This window comes from Xenopus tropicalis, chromosome 5, assembly GCF_000004195.4.
Source record: "Xenopus tropicalis strain Nigerian chromosome 5, UCB_Xtro_10.0, whole genome shotgun sequence".
NCBI classification, from domain to species: domain Eukaryota; kingdom Metazoa; phylum Chordata; class Amphibia; order Anura; family Pipidae; genus Xenopus; species Xenopus tropicalis.
The window spans coordinates 128,251,081-128,259,654 of NC_030681.2; positions in this window are offsets into that span (position 1 = coordinate 128,251,081).

The following is an 8,574-nucleotide window of genomic DNA, read 5'->3' on the forward strand; positions in this document are numbered from 1 at the left end:
GCAAGAATAAATGTATCAGATTTTTAGAAAATCTAAACCCGTAGTGTTCATTGGGATGGTGCCAATGTTTAATCAGGGGGTTTGTTGAGCACCAGTAGCCTTAAAAAAAAAAAAGTATTGGTGGGTACTTTTACTGGATAGGTAAAAGCCCTATTAGGAGGGTGCTGGGTCATGAGCCCAGAGACGGAAAGGTCGGATTTGTGGGTTATAAACGGGGTGATTTATGGGCAGAGTTTGGTAAAAATGTGGGGTGGCTGAGGCAGATAATAGGTATACCAAGCATGTAATATGCATATTTTTTCCATTTGGGCCCTAAATTACTTGTTGGTAGTGCCTGGGGGGGGGGGGGGCGCTAATGATTAGTGACACCTGCTAAGTCAATAGCATTAGGACCATGCTTACTTAGGGCAGTGCTGCACTTTAATGTGCAGCTGTTGGTTTTGAATCCAGGGCCTTATCCTTTGGGTTTCCCTAACATTTCCTTTATGCTATTGAAGCAGGGTACATGCATTGGGCTTTCTCTACCTATGGAGTTGGAGTCCCGTGCCTGCCTTTAGCTCTGCTCATTGCTCCCCCTGGCTTTTAGTGGGCCTGCAAGTTCAGAGTAAGTGCAACAATATCCCCTATACATTGCTGGTTAACCATGCCTGGACTTTGTAGTCTGAACTTCTTAACTCCTTGTGTGCTTTATTGCACACTCTACCTTTGCCTTGTTTGCTTTATTTACTCTGCCTAGCTAACTGCCTTATTATCTGCTTATGCTGTAATAAAGCTATTTTTTTTTTTTGCAAGTGGCCCCTTATTATTAAATCACATTAAAAGGTTAGCATGTCTTTGTTCACTCATTTTATTGTCCCACACCTTCTGTCAGATTGGGCCACCTGTGCTCACTATGTACAATCCTAACATTAAACTGGGGTTTTACTTAGTAGTTTAATAGTAGCACTGCCTAACTTATACACTTTTTCTCTTGCCTTGTCCTGTTCACATAATCTGTAGGTCTACCAAATTGGATACCACATTTCTGTATCCCAAGGTTTTCAGCAAGCAAGTTCTATGGTGTGAATGGCAGAAACCAAGCATTGAACTTTGCTGCTGATGGTATCCTATGGCCCATACTGCATAAAACCAATAGTCAGCTTTGACTGGCCTTTGGAGTACTGCCTGTTATTTTCTACTGGTGACTATTCCAGTTTACAAAATTCACCTTTCTGACAAATATTTAACAATTTAAAGCATTCTGGTGGCAATAAAGACAGTGTAGATTCCTATTTCTATGGCCTGACCTCAAATAAATCAGAGTTTTAATGTGCGTTTTGCAGAGGGTCTCAAAGCAAATCATGTGTTAGAGCGAGCAATGTCCATATAATGTACAATGTATCTAGCATTAATATGTGGTGGCACCAATAAGGTCTTTCCTCAAGAAAGAGGAAAATGTGGAGAGAATTAAAACCAGATATATTTGCCTTTGCTCAAGCTTTCAGTCTTAATTTTATTTGTGCTTGACAGCATAATAAAGACTGTAATTCAGAAAAGACTAGATGAAGCAGAGGTTTTTATTAGTCACCACAGGAAAGAAGACACCTTTTCTGCACATTTCCACTAATAACGCTAATTATAAATCAAATGTGTTCAAAACCAGTTAGAATTGTTGAGGAAAAGTACTATAATTCCCTAGTGTGATTCACATTCAGCCATTTTAAAGGCTATCCAATCACACATTTATTAAGAATAAATTGATTTGATTTATTGATGATGATCCTAATACAGGTAGGGGACCTGTTGTCCAGAATGCTTGGGACCTGGGGTTTTCCAGATAAGGGATCTGTAATCTGGATCTCCATAACTTAAGTCTGCTAAAAATTAATTAAATATTGAATAAACCCAATAGGCTTGTTTTGCTTCCAATAAGGATTCATTATATCTTAGTTGGAATCAGGTACAAGGTACTGTTTTATTATTACAAAGAAAAAGGAAATCACTTTTAAAAATTAGAATTATAATGGAGTCTATGGGAAATGGCCTTTTCATAATTCGCAACTTTCTGGATAATGGGTTTCTGAATAAGGGATCCCATACCTGTAATATGCACAGGGAATCATTAATTTACATTATCAATGTAAACTAGCACATATGTTTATTTAAATAAGTACAAATTTAAACATATGAATTTGATAGCACTATGGTTCTTCAGTGAAAGAGAAATGTTTTTCTCCATTTCAAAGTAAAGGTTCTTGCCATGGTTGGTTTGTGTGGGTATAATGCTAAGACTAGGAGGGAAAATCCTGTATTAATAGATCTACTACTACTTACTCCCTAAAAATCTTTATTTCCAACCCAGGTGTGGTAAGATAACATTTTGGATTTCCGCCATTGATTTCCTTTCTCTGAACAATGTCCTTTATAACTGTCTAAGGCAATAAGTAATTTCTAGCAGCAATGAACAGATCCTGTACACACAGCGCGGCATTTGAAAGTCCAGTTTTAGTACATGAATATGCACAGGATGTCACTGGAATTAAATATACTAGAGCATAACCTGCCTGGAAGACTTTCTTGTCACCCATACCTAGATATGAGGAAAAACCTGTCTTTTTGCAGAGGCCACTAAGGGTTACTATTCCCACTTGTGACCGGCTCATGTATTCTTTGGGTTGCTCCATTCCTGAATTAGTATGAAGAAAACCAGATGATGTAAACAGGGTTATATTCATGCTTCTTCGATTAAGGTGGTGACACACGTGGCGATTTTGTGGCGACCGATGGTCGCACGAAAGATCGTTAAATCCACCACTAGCCTTCAGGGCTGAAACGGCAGATAAGGAGGTAGAAACAATAGGATTTCTACCTCCTTTATCGGTGCATGTATGGCCAGCTTTAGTATTTATTCATTAAAGGTAGATTTGCACTGTGCTCTCTTCCCTTAACAGGAGCACCAGCCTGGGGTATCAAGTAAGTAATTATTGGAAGGTGCCTAATGTTTTGCACCTCCCAGTGATTTAGACTTTTCTTCTACTTTATAGTGGGGCATAAACCAGAAAGATCTAACAACCACTGATATAGATTATTTTTGCCTATCAGTGGAAAATTGTTTACCCCACTGGAAGTAAGCGTTAATAGAGCCCACTCTCTGGTTGGGGGAAACAATGGCATTTTGTGCAAAAAATGCCTCCAATGGGTGCTATGCCACAAGCAACAAGAGGGAGCTCCCAGTGCGGGCAGCCATGTTGTGACACTAACATACAGATGATACTAAGTGCCCCAGTTTGCTCATTATGCACATGCATGTGAGAGAGTCCCAGCCCTCCAGGGCCAATTAATATGCAAAAAAATCTTCCAATGAAAATGCCAGCTGAAAAACTGAATTACACAATTCAGCAATGAGAATTCTACTGACCAAAATCTTAATTACATATGCAAGAAAACTGACCAATGTGAATGCTGATTTGCCAGTACTTTGACAGCTATCTTGCTGTTATCTTACTGTGCTATTTTGGCTTCATTAAATGACACTGGAATCAGACATGGCGATATAGGACAGACTTGTTTAGTCCTTGAAACTGTGCTTTATTCTCATTGGAGGATAATTTTGCATATTATCGCAGGTGCTAACCCTGGAGAGCTGTGTCTTTCTCATACGCATGCACATAATGAGCAAACTGGGGCACTAAGTATCATTTGCATGTTAGTGTCACAACATGGCTGCCCTCCCTGGGAGTTACGTCCTGTTGCTGGTGGCATAGTGCCCATTAGGAGCATTTTTTGAACAAAATTGTATTGTTTCCCCTATCCAGAGTGTGGGCTCTATTAATCGGCACTTCCAGTGGGGTAAGCAAGGGTTCCCAGAAGCTAGATCTTCTGCTGGTGATCAATGAACTTTGAATAGTTCATTGTCTACAAACAACTTGGCCTGCCACTTTTTCTTCTTTTTGCATGTTTATGAAGTATTTGTAAAATATTTGATTTGGCATGTTATTTTTTACCCAGTACATGTGGAATTGTGCTTTACGTTAGGTATATTTGTGCCTGCAGCAATTACTTGTATGTTGTATAAGTGAACGCTCAACCTTCAGATTTAGGTCAGTTATTTTCAAAGCAGGGTCAGATAATGTAGGTTGACTTGGGGCTACAAAGTGAAACTTAAGGTAATTTTAAATAAAAACATCACACACCTAAAAAATGTGCCACATTTTCAAAAGTCATTTAAATTGAAGTTGCCTGGTATTCTGAGATAACAGCCTCGTCTCTGTTCGCCTGCAAGGATCTCTGCTAATTCTGTGGCTGCCCCATTATTCAAAGGGATATGTAGCATTCATAAAATACTTTGCATGCCTTGCATATCTATCTGCATAAAAAGTTTCAGTAAGCATTTGGGGGAATCATGGTGCTTGTGTGAGCACAGGTTGATGTCATGGAGAAGACATGGGACTCAGAAAGAATGTGAGATCATGCCCCAGCTTGTGCCAGACCTGCTGCTACTGACAGCAAACTTTGGCAAGGAAGCGGCTACAGGCAGACAGGAGGGGAAGCGGAAGCAATAAAGTCCTATGAGAGGGGGAAATTTGCTCAGTTAATGTGCATTTAAATACATTTCCAGGTGAAAAAACAAGAATTTAAAATATGATATAACACTAATAATGGATAATATCTCTGTCTAGGGATTAAAGGATAAATTATATTTGCATGATGAAATTGGAATATAATAAGAATAAGAAACACACTCAAACTTCCCTGTTGCTCTATAATCTCCTTCCCTAGTTCCATCCTCCTAGCTCATCTTATATTTCTGCTCATAACAGATTTTAATACCTTCATTTGCCCTAAGGCAGAGTTAAATGGGTCCCTGTATCCTCTAAATACTCATTTTGTGTATCTACAGAATCTACAAAAGGTGTTGTTTTGTTTAGTTCTATTTGCTCTAAATTACAATGGTTTAAGGCCCCCATACACGGGCCGATAGTAGCTGCCGATATGGGTCCCTTGGACCGATTCAGCAGCTTATCGGCCCGTGTAGGGGCAGAAACGAGGGGCCTGCCCGACCGATATCTGGCCTGAAATTGCCCAGATATTGATCGGGCAGGTTAGAAAATTCGAATTCGGATCGGGGACCGCATCGGCTCGTTGATGTGGTCCCCAAACTGACTGCCCTATTGACGCCAATATAATTATTTTTTTTTTCACCTACACGCTCCCCGATATCGCCCACCCATAGGTGGGGATATCGGGTGAAGATCCGCTCGCTTGGCGACCTCTCCAAGCGAGCAGATCTCAACGTGTATGGTGGCAATTAACTATGTATAATATTTTTAATAACTAGGTGCGACAGAATCACATTTTGCCTGAAGAACTCCTGGTTTAATTGCTATAGTCTGTGGGCTAAACAATCCCAACCTGGTTCATTGTGTTCTGTTTAGCCTTTATGAATACAAATCCATAACCTGGCCCCAAAAAACATGCCAAACAAATTACTGGACAGCCGTTTAATATCAAAAATCTGTTTGCTTGCCACGGGTTACCCTAGCCCTGGGCAAACTTTGCACAAATGCATTTAGAAAATTTCATAATTGCTGTATTGTTGTTACTTAATAATCAGGGCCAAACTGGGGTGTGTATGGCCCACTGGCGCTGCCTCCCGAGGGGCCCCCATACCCCCCCGGGGATCCGCTGCAGCCTCCAAACACCCCAGGGGTCCCCACCACCCTCCCAGCCCCCCTGAGTGCACATACATTATAATATAGTTTCAGCATGATCGGGGGAAGGGAGATCAGCAGAGGAGCACCGGTGGGGATCATGTCTGGGTTGTCGGGGCCTAGGAAGGCGGTGTCCCAGTCCGATCCTGTTAATAATAACAGCTTATTAGTACAGTGTCGGACTGGGGTGTCCAGGACCAAACGGGACTCCCTCCTCAGGGGCTCCCCACTGCCATGGCAAGCCCCTCTTTGCCAGTGTACACCTGATGCCACCCCTTCCCCTCCGCACACACTACGTACCTTTCACTTTATTTGTTTAGTTGATCATCCAGGTTAGATCATTTTTGTTGGATAATGAAAAAATCTGTGCATGTATTGTGTATCACAGTGATCCCCAAACAGTGGCTCCGGGGCAACATGTTACTCACCAACCTGTTACAGTCTGTATGCTTAGGAGCCCGGTAACTGCCCGGAATAACCCCTTAGGTAGGCAGGAGAGCCCTGCCGACCCCGGTGTTCACCGACGCCCTTTTGGGGCCCCGGACTTTCTGCGGCGGGAGAGGCAGGGATCCTACTTACGGCCAAGGTTATTCAACGCGGTACCAAGGGTTAAGATGAAATCGGAGTCGTGGTCAGGCAAGGGTCAGTGGCAGGCGGCAAGGATCGTAGTAGAAAGTCAGGCAAAGGTCGGTGGCAGGCGGCAAGGATCGTAGTCAAAAGTCAGGCAGGAAGTCAAAAACCAGAGAATCAGATATAATACAGCTTAGCAAGGCACCAGGAAATCAGGACCAGCTTGGGCAAGGAAAACAAGCAAGGGGACGCTTTTAAGGTTTGAATTTGGCGCCATAGTGACGTCAGCGCGTCCACTGACGTCATCGCGCAGCGCCAGGAGATTGTAAAGCTATTGCGCATGCGCGCGCGCGCCCCTTGCCATTACGCATCGGGACGCGCCAAAGAGAGGTGCGCGCAGGAGCGCGCTGTACAGTAGGAGGCCAGGGACCGGCGCGCCTGAAGGTAGGAACGCGCGCCGGTCTCCCGGTACTCCTTACACAACCTTTCGGATGTTGCTCTCAGTGCCCCCAAACCAGGGAGTTATTTTTGAATTCCTGGTTTGGTGGCAAGTTATGGTTAAATAAAAACAAGATTTCCTACCAAATAAAGCCTCCTATAAGCTGATAGTGTGCATAGAGGCTGCCTAATAGGCAATCTTAGCCCTCCATGAACTTTTATGGTGCTTGTGTTGCTCTCCAAGTCTTTTTACATTTAACTGTGGCTCACGAGTAAGAAAGTTTGGGGATCCCTCGGATGATATCCTTGGGGGACCTACAATGGAAGTCACTTTTGTAAAATTCCTGTCTGCAATCTATTTCATATTCAGAACATCCTCACTTTTTTTATTCTTAGGGCTTTTTCCTACGATATCAGTCTAATGTTAGTTTTAGATTGTTGCATTTTAATGTACAACTGATATCCGAACATTTGTCGGAAGATGATTAAAATCTGAACATGTAAGGCCACCTTTAGTGCTATCTACATGAAGACTTATAATATACCAGCCACATATGTAGGCAATTGTGTCTATTAAATACAAGACATATAAATGCCAATATCAGTATACAGTACACAAATTGCTCCAATCAGGTATAGCTATGCTTCCTTGTTGCTGGTATTTAAAACTTTTATACTGTATCACAACACAAATCAACCAGACAAAGTCCTGTTATAAGAGTATTGCTTGCAATGACTTCCTCACAGGGAAATTTCTGTACCGCTGATCTGTAAAAAGAGAAGTAGATTGGTGATGAGATATACTTGTACAAATGTTTGTTGTAAGTGAGCAACACACCCAAGCAAAGGAAGATGACCTGTAATGCATGCTCTTAGGCAGTATTTATACATAGAAACCTGTGGGCCCTTGCTTAGTATGGCAGATTTAGGGGGTGGCCCAGCCCTGGTACCAGCTGTGTTGGCTTTTGGTTCTTGGCTGCATACTTCAATTCCATGTGCAGTGAAATAATTACAGATGAGATAAATTAAATGATGTACTTTATTAGGGTGGTATTGCTATTGCTACAACACAACCCCTAATTATGCCCATTTTCCTGAAATGAGTTGGGGCCCACTAAAAATAGGTGTGGTTGTCAGTGGATCTAGGGTATATCTGGCCATAACTGGGCATCTCCTGTAATAATATACCTAATGTTCATGGCCTGGATTATATTAAAATGATGACACCATACAACAGAGTCTATGCAACCCATGGGCCCATTGGGAAGCATTACAAGCCTACATGTAATCTGCTGATGTCCAACACTCCTGCATAGTGATGTGGTTGGTGGGTTGCTGGTCAAAGCCAATGCTATTAATAAACCCCTGCATCCAAAAAAAATTATTGCTCTCTCCTATTTCCCTTTACTATAGATAGAAAACACTGGGCTGTTATTAACAGGGATTAGTGTAATTCAGTGATCCCCAACCAGTGGCTCGGGGCAACATGTTACTCACCAACCCCTTGGATGTTGCTCTCGGTGCCCCCAAACCAGGTAGTTATTTTTGAATTCCTGAGTTGGTGGAAAGTTTTGGCTGAAAAAAAACAAGATTTCCTACCAAATAAAGCCCCCTGTAAGCTGATAGGTTGGGGACCCCTGGTGTAATTACTTTGTTTTACAAACAATTCAATGTCATATTACTGTTTTTTTCTATAATATATTCATATTGTCACAACTTAATTGATGCTTGAAAAACAGAGCTTGGGTTGTATTAGCTATGAGTCATTAGTAGTTAGTATTAGCTATGAGTCGTTAGTAGTTAGTATTAGCTATTAGTCGTTAGTAGTTAGTATTAGTTATTAGTCATTAGTAGCTAGTATTAGCTATTAGTCATT